At 39.4% G+C, this 12,371-nt stretch overlaps 1 protein-coding gene across 4 annotated transcripts in view; it reads right to left on the minus strand.

Moving 5' to 3' along the window:
- The window catches only part of LOC131930344 (uncharacterized), a 69,271-nt gene extending 61,452 nt beyond the window's left edge, over window positions 1–7,819 (minus strand). For 2 of the 4 annotated variants that reach the window (XM_059286776.1, XM_059286780.1), the window contains exon 1: window positions 7,726–7,819. The gene's annotated coding sequence lies outside the window, so the exon portion shown is untranslated. Of the gene's footprint in view, window positions 1–7,198; window positions 7,316–7,725 lie in introns of those variants that run through there. The other 2 variants (XM_059286781.1, XM_059286779.1) reach the window with 2 other exon arrangements.
- Window positions 7,820–12,371: the final 4,552 nt, after the last annotated feature.

Below are 12,371 nucleotides of genomic sequence, written 5' to 3' on the forward strand. Positions count from 1 at the left end.
AGGGGTTAACGTATCTATGGCATGCCAGCATGAGTAGAGGTGTCAGCCTGAATTAGCGCGTGTGAAACTATTTTAGGCCCAACTAACAAATTTTTATTTTAGGCCCAATTAGCAACTTTTTATTTTAGGCGAAACTAACTTTTTAAAGGCCAAATTAGCAACTTTTTATTTTAGGCCAAACTAGCAACTTTTTATTTTAGGCCAAACTAGCAACTTTTTATTTTAGGCCAAACTAGCAACATTATTTTTAAACTAATGACTTTTTATTTTAGGCCAAACTAGCAACTTTTTTTAGGCCCAAGTAGCAACTTTTTATTTTTGGCCAACTAGCAACGTTTTAAAGCCAAAGTGGCAACGCTTTATTGTAGGCCAAAACAACTTTATTTAAAGCCAAACTAACAACTTCTAAAACAAAATTGCTGTGAAATGTTCCAGTAGACTGTGTATACATAACATACATAAGATCGTCCAATAGCTGTACTTGTGTTAGTTATGCCACATACGTATGTGCAATGCTGGATAGAAATCTCTCTATTTGACATGCACGTATGTGCAATGCTGGATAGAAATCTCTCCATTTGACATATACGTATGTGCAATGCTGGATAGAAATCTCTCCATTTGACATAAACGTATGTGCAATGCTGGATAGAAATCGCTCCATTTGACATATACGTATGTGCAATGCTGGATAGAAATCTCTCCATTTGACATATACGTATGTGCAATGCTGGATAGAAATCTCTCCATTTGACATAAACGTATGTGCACTGCTGGATAGAAATCGCTCCATTTGGAATGGGTCAGACAAGAGATAAAGCTATACAACAATCGCTGCTGATTTAACAGACAATAAATTGTTGTAGCAAGGAAGCTCCCATCAAAAGTCAGGTATGACCAGGTGACATTGTGTGGTCATTCCAATGGTCATCCTGTACGACATCCCAGGTCTAGTGAGGTAAAGGATCTTGACGTGACTACAAGTATATCTGATGACAAGTCTGCCCCCCCCCCCCCAACCCCCAGTCTCACGGCAAATTAAAGTCACATCCAGAGCGTGTTGGTATCTGTACTAACTGCAGTTTGTATCATTACTGCCTACTTAGCCCCACAATAACCACCACAATCAAAACGGTTGACATGCACTAATAAATGGTTGTAAGCAAAGTCACAAATATACGCATTTACCATTCTTTCCCTATAATGAAATGCTAATGCTATTTGGTGTATTATTGTGTGCATAAACTTCTTATTTCAGAGTTGTATCGACTAACATAAGAGTAGGGAATACGACTAAAGCAGTGATTCTTTACCTGGGTTCGATCGAACCCCAGGGGTTCAGTGAGTCAGCCTCAGGGGTTCAGTGGAGGTTAAGACACACAACCAACTCATATGATTCACAATCGGATTTTGTCAGTGCGGACGATAGAGCCAATAAGAAGTGTTCGATGAATGCGCATAAGAAACTAGTGGCGTTTAGTACATCCCAAATAGGTAAAAATCCACTGGACTAAACACAAAACGTAAAAACATGTTTAGATATTTCATTATTATTGTAAGTTTCAGACCAATTTTTAAATGCTATTTCATTGGCGAACATGACACTGGGTTTTATTTTATGCTCTCAATATAGAAGCGGAATAGGTTGCCTGGATTATAGAAAAATGGCCCGGCTTCATTCAATACAGGGCGGGGTCTCCTCAGTCAACACACTAAACTCACATTTCGGTCGTCCAATTGATAGAACCTACGCCCCGATAAGTCTTGTGAACAAAGGCAAGCTAAAGGAAGTAGAGCAGGTGACTAGTGGTAAAGGCGAACCGTTGGTATGCACAAATATTGTTTTGTTGGAAGACGTCATTAAAGGTGAATGTAGTCGGTGGTGTCACTTGATGTGGTATAATTTTACGGTTTAGATAGGTTAACAACCGTGGGCAACACGAAAACTAAAAAAATAACGGTTGATCTCTGTTGTCTGAGGCACGCAATCTGCAAGTTTTGAAACACGTGGCACCGGCTATAAAAACATTATCTTAAAAATAAACTGTTCGGAAAATGGATTTTATAAAACTTTCCTTTTTTTTAAAGAAAAAAGGTCGGGAATCGGAAAAATAATTCTTTAGAGATAAAAACTTTTCGTCCAAATGGAAAAAAAAACATTTTCCTCCCACACACAGAAAGAGAAAAAAAAAAGAAAAATAAAAACTTGATTAAATATTTGACAAAGTAATTAAATCTAGTATGGCTTGAAATCGACATCTCAAAGTGGGTCAGCTAAAGCCGTCAAAAAAAATAAAAAAATCAGGGTATTAAAAAAAAATATATCCAAGTGTTCATTTCACGCGTGAATTGTTAATTAAGTGTTTTTGAAAGGCTGACTAGGGTACACATAATGAATTGAATCAGAAACATTTGGCATACATATTTAATTATTGTAGCTGCAGCTAACACAGCGGGGGGCTGGGGGCTGGGCGGCAAGCTGTTCTACGCAAACCTTTCTCACGGGGCGTTGTGGACGCGCTCCAGTGCTCACAGTCGCTACATTTTTTTTTACCTGGGTCGTCTGGTAGTCTGTGAGCTGTGACAAGGTCACACACTGTGACGTAACGGAGTGGGGTGACGTTACACACTGTGACGTAACGGGTTAGGATGACGTTACACGCGGTGACGTAACGGATTAGACGTTACACACTGTGGCGTGATGAATAAGGATGCCGTTAGATGCTGTGACGTAACGGATTAGGATGATGTTACACACTGACGTAACGGATTAGGATGACGTTAGATGTTGACGCAAATAATTGGGATGACGTTATACACTGTGACGAGAAAGTGACGTGGATGATTAGGATGACGTAATACCGTGACGCAAATGACTGAGATGACGTTACACAGCGTGACGTGAATAAGCTAGTAAACCCTTTAATACAACGATGTTTGGTTTCTTTGATATTAGTGAGTCGATGACTGTAATCAACAAATCAATTTCAAGCCAAGTAGGATATCTAGGTCAACTCCCCCCCCCCCCCCGCCCCCCCCCCCCTCCCAGAAACATGGGCTAATTACTTGATTTTTGTCACCTTCGCTGTATCAAAGAAACTTTAAAACATAAACTAATTATTTACCCTCTTCTTTAAGGACTTCGGGACGTGCATTGGTTGTGTGGTCAGCAGTATGTCCAGCGGTCTGTCCTTAAGTCAGATACACATCACTGGTGTATGAAGTCAGAGATTGAATTGAATTACTTTTATTTTCGGGCCTCATGAAAAATTGCAATGCAAATTGCAGGAAAAGTGACAGTTAAATATTATTGTTAGTTCTTTAAGTAAGGGTCAGAGTCCAGCCTTTAAAATCAGTTGTTTTTTTTTTAGTGCTAATCAATAATTGAAAGTATTTTGTATAAGTGTAAAGATCAATAAAGCAGATAGTGACACATCTGTTGGTTTAAGAAAATGTGTAGCCCATCTTTAAGTGTGTAATTCAACTACGTGTGTGAGTATCCCACCCCTGTATCTGTGTAGCCTATCTATGTCTGTAGCCTGTCTATGTGTAAGTATCCCACACCACTGTGTATGTGTGTAGTCTATCGATGTGTGAGTAGCCCACCAAAGTGTGTATACCATCTATATGTGTATCCCTCTATGTATGTAGCCCACCTATATGTGTGAGTATCCCACACCAATATGTGTGAGTATCTCACTCCTCTATGAGTGCAGCCCATCTATAAGTGTGAGTAGCCCACCACGCGTGCATGCCTCCTCTACACAGAAGTCTTCGATCGGTTATTTCTTAAGAATGTCTAAAAATACAGCTGATCCTAGTATGCGAAATTCCCATTCCAGTTGACAACTCGCTTTGAATAAAACAGGTCACGGAAAGTGAGGTGGATTTTTTATTTTATTTCGTTACAATGTTTTTTTTTCTTCTTCTTCGTTCTTAATTCTAATGTTGGAAGAGATTTCCTCCAACCCAAGTATTACGTGTCAACATGTTATAGGTCGTTGACTCCTATTTCGACCTGCTTTTCTTTTTGGATTTGCTTCCATAGCCTTTGTCCATTAAAGAACAAAAGTACAAGTCAGCAATTGTTTGACTGGAGTTGTCTCCCTTAGATGGGTTGCTGTCCCCAGCTATCGAGCTTCATCTACCCGGGGTTCGAACTCGAGACTTTTCAGATTAGCAGCCATGAGCTTTACCGACCCGACCTCCTCTATATAAAGCCACTTCTTTGTGAATTTTAAGAATAAGCTCAGTCAGAGTAAGGTGTAGAAACTAGCGAGGATATATAAAGGGGCGGAGGCGGTGGATAACCAATACTATGAGCACTCTAATTATGCAATGGCACTGTGTGTAATTGCACTAGTGTTGCTCGAAGCGGGACGTTAGCCCCGCCCCCCCCCCCCCTCTCGTTAGTGTATGTAGGTTGTCATGAGCGAATGTGACTGAATTACTTGTGTGAACGCCAGCAAGGAATAACAAAATTATTGTCATTTTGTGTGTGTGTGTACACATACTAACATAGCTACCCTAAGGGGTCGTCCATAAATGACGTTGCACTCGTAGGGGTGGAGGGGGTCCGTAATTTTGTGACGGAGTGTGATGAAGGGGAGGGGTCAGATGGTGTCATTATAAAAAAAGCAATATTAGAATACGAATTTTAGCCGTTATTTCGCGTTTTAGAAAACTGTTTTAATAAATTGTAATAGGAATTGGTTAAAATACTCTATGTTGACAGAGTTCAGACTAGATTTTGGAAAAATATCGTATTTTAAGAAAAATTCTACTGCAATTTTGAGGGGATTGTGGGCCGAGGTGTGACGTCATTTTAGGGGGGTCTGGCTTTTTGTGACGATGTGTGACAGAGAATGGGGGGGGGGGGGGGGTAAAATAGTAAAAAAAAAGCATGGCGTCATTTCTGGATGTCCTCTAAACCCTGTAGGTGCCGTTAAAAACCCCACCCCCTAACGCGACATGTATATAAATGAAAAACTATAAAGAAACTGGACAAAATCCTAATGCAAGGTTAATAAACAGAAGGAAATTAAAAAGAATAAATCTAATAGTAGTAATTTAGTAGTACATGTAGCATCTTTTCTATGAAATTATTGCGTTTAATATGTTTAGTGACGGCACATGTTAAGAAATATTTTTTGCGTGTTTTGTTGGTCACGCAGTGAAGGTTGTAGGCGGTTTATATCTGTGGGGGGGGGGGGGGGTGTTACTGAGGTTCAAGGGAGTTTGTCCAGGAACTATTCCTTTCCATAACCCTAACTTTGATTCAACGGCAAGGGAATAACGTATCTCTGTGGTATCCTATCGGCAAGCTGTATGTTTACAAGAACCTTAACCATGCGACCTATACGCCGCTAACAACAGAGTGGACAAAGCAGTCTCAATGTCCCACAATCCATAGAGAATCTAGTATAGTTTGTATGATATGTAGCCATAACTATAGCTAAACAAACTTTTGCAGTCAGTTCCAATTTTTAAAACTTGCACATTAGCCTGACATCAATCTCAAAGTCTCCAATATAACCCCGGCCTTAACTCTGCGTCTAACACTAACCATAACCCCGGCCTTAACTCTGCGTCTAACACTAACCATAACTGTATTGAAGCACTGAATATTATCCTTAGTTATGAGTCTCAATATTTATAAATAGATTCTAGATTATAATAAACCGGGAGTGATCTCCCCTAAACTTTCTCGAATATTTTTATATAAAATAACAGGGGATGGGAACTCGGGCTATAGACATGATTTTTAATCCATTTTAAATACTTAAAGTTTTAAAAATAGAATAAAATCTCGTAGACAAATTAATTGCACACCAAGTGAACGCGAAATAAAAAAGCGCATAATAGTGCGCAATATTATTAGTACTTTTAAAATTTACATTAGTTTTTTGAGAAATCGGAAGTGGCGTAAATTACTACTTCCAGTCAACGGAAATTACTCAAAATTTAACAGAAGGTAGAGAATTAGATCTTTTACTTACATGTGAAATTTCATTTATCTATCTGAAATAGTACTCAAGTTATAGGCTTTTAAAAAATTCAAAGTAGGAAAAGTACCACTTCCGGTTATCGGAAATCGCTCAAAAGTTGATACGGATCTACGATTTTGATGAAATACTTATATATGAAATTTCATCAACCTAGCTGTAACGGTACTCAAGTTATCGTGTTTACACACGGACAGACAGACAGACACACACACACACAGACATACGGACAGAATTGCAACGCCCAGTTTTTCAAACTGGATTACGCATAAAACCTCTTAATTTTGATAAATCTGGATTGATAATTTTTGCCCGATTAAAATAAGTCCTCTATACTTCGGATGTCAGTGGCGTAGGCAGGGGGGGGTTAGGGGGGGTCATAACCCCCCCCATAGACCCCTCGGTATATATAAAAAGTATGAGGGGGGGTGCAAATCGAAAGTTTGAGGGGGGGTGCAAATCGAAAGTTTGAGGGGGGGGGTTGCAAATCGAAAGTTTGAGGGGGGGGGGTGCAAATCGAAAGTTTGAGGGGGGGGGGGGTGCAAATCGAAAGTTTGAGGGGGGGGGGGTGTGCAAATCGAAAGTTTGAGGGGGGGGGGTGCAAATCGAAAGTTTGAGGGGGGGGTGCAAATCGAAAGTTTGAGGGGGGGTGCAAATCGAAAGTTTGAGGGGGGGGTGCAAATCGAAAGTTTGAGGGGGGGGGGTGCAAATCGAAAGTTTGAGGGGGGGGTGCAAATCGAAAGTTTGAGGGGGGGGGGGTGCAAATCGAAAGTTTGTCCCCGGGTAAAAATTGGAACCCCCCCCTTGAGACGATCCTGGCTACGCCACTGTCGGATGTGATGAAGGACTGAGGTGTAATACGGTAAAAATTGTTAAAATTTCAATTGATTTTTGTGCACGATTACAATACTTTCTCTATACTTCGTATATACGAGAAAGTAAAAATGTATAACCAAAGCTATATTCAGTAGTGCAGCCTGTCATACTAGATCTAGATCTACCAAACTAGATGCATGCGGATATATTAGGGGCCTAAAGATCTTTTTGCAGATCTAGATTCTATGCATATCTGCTTATCTAGATCTAAAGATTTGTTTAATCTACAATAAATAAATAGGCCTTAAATCACATTCAAATAAAATATTTAAAACACATTCTGTAAACATGGGGGTCTAGTTAGTACATAAACTTACCTGAGAAAATCAAGTTCTAAAACTGTGTACATTATCCAGACAAGCAGGCACGGTGACATCCACAAACGCCATCCAGAAAAAAACTAAACCCAATCATCCACGCCGCACACACGTGTGACCCCGTGTACCCCAGAACACACGCGAGTAGCCTAACCTAGTTACATACAAACGATAACAGCTTTTTAAAGTACGTGTTAATAGTTACGAGATTACAGCGAGGGGGGATAATTACCATTGGCTTACACGAGTAATGTGACTGCAGACGGTGGCTAATCCCAGACGAGGACATATGGCAAGCGCGGTTTAAAAAAAAGTTCATTCAAACGTCAACATAAACAATGCAGGCGATCGTGTTCACACATTAATAATAAACACTCGTTGTAAAAGTAGGCCTTGGATTTTTATAAAAAGATAACGATGTGCTTGACATCATAAAACTACACAGCGAATAGATCTAGATTTTATTTTTTTAGAAATTTGTTGCAGTATTTTATATTTAGCACTAGCGTAGAATAGCGTGCACCCACCTTGAAGAATTCCGGAAACCCGCCTTCCTCTCCGGGTTGAGTCCCGTAACGTCTGCTGTCAACTTCCAGATCCGTGTTTTTAATACACCTTCTTCCTTCCACGTCCTAGAAATTACTTCCACAACACGGATCGTTTACTTGGATGGGTGGCGATATCGATACCAGCTGTCGTCAGATCGATACCACGCGTATGTGTCGCGTAACTTGTCTTCTGCTTGGCCGCGCGAGACTGGTCGGAAGGTGAAATCTGTGTGATACAGTTTCCTCCATCTTTATTCGAACGGTACATTATTCAGTTGTATTTTTTTAAACGGGTCTTCTTCGTGTCTTAAAATTACTAGCGGGTGAAAAATTTAAACAGAATTTTTTTTTTACCTCACGGTTATACTAAAACCTATATATTTATTTCGTTAATTATTTTTATATTAGAAACTTAAAAAATTAAGTTACTTTTTAAAATTTGGTGGTCCAAGATTATGAGGCAGATGAAATTGAGTTTAACTGTTTAAGTGACCTAAGTGCGTGGTATGCACGATGCAGAGCCGGCGCTACTTAAAAGGGGAACTAGGTGGTACGCCTAAGGCGCCACCCCTAGGGGACGCAAAATGTCTATCGCTATGGGGGTCCTCCTAAATGACGTCACGCTTTCTTTTGCCGATTTTTACCTCCCCTTCCCCCCCCCTCCGTCACACATCGTCACAAAAAGCAAGACCCCCCTAAAATTACGTCACACTTCAGGCCTACAACCCCCCCCCCCCCCCCCCCTCAAAATTGCAGATGAATTTTTTTCCTAAAACATTGATATTTTTCCAAAATTTTGTCTGAACTCAGTTGAAATAGAGTATTTCAATCAATTCCTATTGCAATTTATTAAAACAGTTTTCTGAAACGTGAAATAACAGCTAAACATTTCGTTTTCTAACATTGCTTTCTTATAATGCAAAAGTGTGACTTCGCACCATCTGAACCGCCCCCCCCCCTCCCCCTCATCACAAATTACGGACCCCCCCCCCTCCCCCCTACGAGTGTGACGTAATTTATGGACGACCCCTATTATCAAAAAGTACTTAATAATTAATACCTTTTATAAAGGAGTAGTGATCTATTGGTAGAGCCCAGGATGAACTATCAATTTTGCACCTAACCCCAAAATTAGGTCTATATAGGCATATCTTGATTCGCGATGGAAAAAATGCAACCCCACATCCCTAATTTGGAAAGGTCGGGGCTCTTTTTATCAGTCGCTTTGCCTTTTTAATTTGGTGTCACATAATTGATGTAGAAAACGATTAAATGAGTTCGTTATCTAAATTTTGAACATTTCAAACGGTTATCTAATTTTAATAGGGTTGTAAGTCTCGTTTTCTCTGACTTTGAATTAGAAATCTGTCCTGGTGTATAGAATTTTGTAATGACGGGGTGTTCAAAGTATTTTACTTGTTTGGTAAGATTTGATGAATCGTTTAGATTTGGGAGTAACGGCGGAAGGCTGTTGATGATATGGTTTCGTAGGTATAAAGTATCGAAGTGTTAAAGTGTCATAATTTTTATTCGGCTGTTTTGTAGTTAAGATCTCGTGGAATCTGATTGGTAATTAGAGAAATGATAAAGTAGGTGATGAAGTATCGTAGTTCTGGTGTTCGGGAGTATTGATTCTTGTGGTATTAAGGTATCGAATTATATTGACGTTAAAGTGTAGTAATAGGTCCAGTGAAATCGTTGAATGGGAGTACTGTTTGTTAAACGAGTTGGGGTCGTAGTTCTGGAGCATCGAGTCTTGTTATGTTTAGGTATCGAAGTTTGATATGGTGTTGTGAATGTAGTAGAGTATGTCCTAGTAGTCGAGTTTATCGTAAGTTAGATGATTTTCAATTCAGTACGGAACACACTACAAAGAAAGGTAAGGCGTTCTCTAGTTGAAAAATCTTTAGTTTTTTTTAGGAATCTATATTAACACTCTTAATATATACTATTAAATAGGATTGAATTTATAACTAACCGTTAACTTTTTTTTTCAAATTATATTTTTTTCTTATATTTAATCAACAATTCTAGCAATGTCTAAAACAGTTACCAGTGTTTGATTTATGAAAGGCGTCCTTTTAGGGGATCCAAGATTTTACAAGAATCGTTGCTAGATTTATTTCGCGACTCATAGAATGTCATCAAAATTGAATGGAAGTACGTTGTAATCAAGCTAACGTTTTTAGGCTTTCAAGCAAAACCTACAGTTAAGTATTCAATAGGTAAAATATTTTTTTACATGTTTACATAGCTAATATAAAACAATGTATATAGTGATTACATAATGAAATTTAGAGCGGTTTTTTTTTTGTGAATTTCAAGCATGTCTTAGTTACACTTGGTTAATTTAGCTAAACTTGTGAAAGTTATTTACCTTGAATAAAATATTGGTATTGTATTTCCAAATGGGAGATAATTCGTTGTTTAACTTTAAATTCATTTCAAATTCCTGCACCCTTGATTGACAGCTTATATATAAATATAACTTTAAGTTATAGTTTGTTATTGTAAAAATTATATAGATCTAAACAAAATAGTTTGGTAGTTTTTTTTAGCATTATCAAGTTGAAAGACAAATACATCAGTAGCCTTTATAGATTTCAATACGTAATGTTAGTAGACACACAGTCGTAAATTAAGCATATAATAATTGTCTTTTCATATGTTTCACCCTTTCCTAAAGGATTTTTATATAACAATTTTAGGCTGGAATCTATATTATTTATAACCTTTTATTTTTCAAAAATAAAAAAAATCGTTACATAATCACAATATATAGACATTTTACAATTATAACTAAAGACAGTCAAGCTTAAAACAGGTAAGTTCCGTTTTAAAACTTATCTTGGGAGGACTGCAGGGAGCCCAACCCTACAAGAACATTTTTTATTGCATTCGGTGTTTTTTCCAGACTTTTTTCTCCCGGGAGCGAAGGGAAACACTTAAAATTGGGGGGAGGGGGGGGGGGCTATGTCGTAAAGTACAAAAGTAGACTCGTGCAATTAGCAACAATTTCAGTAAAATGTGAATACGCTTGCAAACTGGAATTGAAAAGAATTAGTACAAACTTTTGAGACCAAGGAGCAGAGGCGTAGCGACCCTTCCCGGCGCCCGGGGACAAACTTTTGCACCACCCTTAAACTTTTGATTTGACCCACCCCCCTCAAACTTGCGATTACTTTTTCCAACCCATTTTGGGCGCCCTCTAAGGTCGGCGCCCCCGGGGACATATGTCCCCTCCTCCCCTCCCCCCCCCCCCCCCCCCCATCGCTACGCCTCTGCGAAGGAGGCAAGTAAAATTAGATTTTGATGTCTACTTATAACGTGTATGCACGTGTATGCCATTGATAATAAATTAATATGTCACTTTTAATTAATTGTTTTCTTATACATATGTGTTAGTAATTAATTTGTGTGAAAGGGGGCGTTTTAATAAGTTTTACCTAGGGTGCTAAATAACCTGGCGCCGGCGCTGGCACGATGCCACTGCCTCCTTTGTTTTCCTAACATGAGTTAGGTACCCATCAAAGCTGCGTGGACTTCCTACGAACTCGAGTTTCTTTCAGGCATCTCTTCGGGGTGGGGGGGGGGGGGGGGGGGGATTGCTAAGCACCCCCCCCCCCCGAAGAAAGTCTACCGCCCCTCCGAACGAAATGGAATTTATATAGAAAATATATACATTTAACAGTGCCCCCCCCCCCCTCGAGAAAGTCTACCCCCCCCCCCGGAAATTTCAAGTGCGCCCCCCCCCCCCCCCCCCGGAGAAAAAAGTCTGGAAGAAACACTGAACTCGAGCTCGGGATTCAAACTCGAAACTTTCGGGTTAGCCGTTTCACGCTCTACCATTCGACCCACGCCGTCCTAAAATTCATTTGACTCAGTAATAAATTCATATAAAGCCAAAATATTAACTAGCATGACATATAATTTTAAATGAGTCGGTGGAAACACGTCTCAAGGCTTATTTTAACAACATAAAGTCACTATTTCTATTAGGTTTTAAAACTTACATTAGTTCGAGAATTAATACAAAGAGCGTTAAAAGTAGTTCCAGCACGCTTTGTGTCCTCCCGCTACTATTCCGAATGTATTCTGCCACATGTGTAGTTCGTGTATTAATTCCAGATCTAGGTTCTTATACCACTAACGCTGCCTGGCTAGACCTAAGCGATTGTTATTTTTGTGAATATTTCATGACACACGATGGCTAGACCTAGGTGATTGTTATTTTTGTGAATATTTAATGACACACCGAGGAAAGATTAAATACTGTGTCGCTAGCCTTAATTATTTAAAAAATCCAGCGAAATCTAACAATGGTTAGTTTTTATGGGTGGTATCGATTCCATTTTAAAGTCAGGTTTAGTAAGTATTCGAGCACTTGAAACAATGGTATCAGCTGAATGGTGCCGATATTGCGCTGGGTAAGAGGCTAAATAGTGGACCAAGGGTTCTCAACAATTAAAGAGCTCAGGCATTGCGGTGATTCTAAATATATTAGTGGATTAAGCGAGTTCGAACGTGTGTGTTGGGGGGGGGGGGGGGTTGTGTGTGTGTGTGTGTGTGTGTGTGTGTGTGGTAGAGGGGAGGTGAGAAAAGGCAACAGTTAATATATATTGAAG

Source organism: Physella acuta, unplaced genomic scaffold, assembly GCF_028476545.2.
Source record: "Physella acuta isolate Inbredline_101_S28 unplaced genomic scaffold, ASM2847654v3 ptg001761l, whole genome shotgun sequence".
Taxonomy (NCBI): Eukaryota; Metazoa; Mollusca; class Gastropoda; family Physidae; genus Physella; species Physella acuta.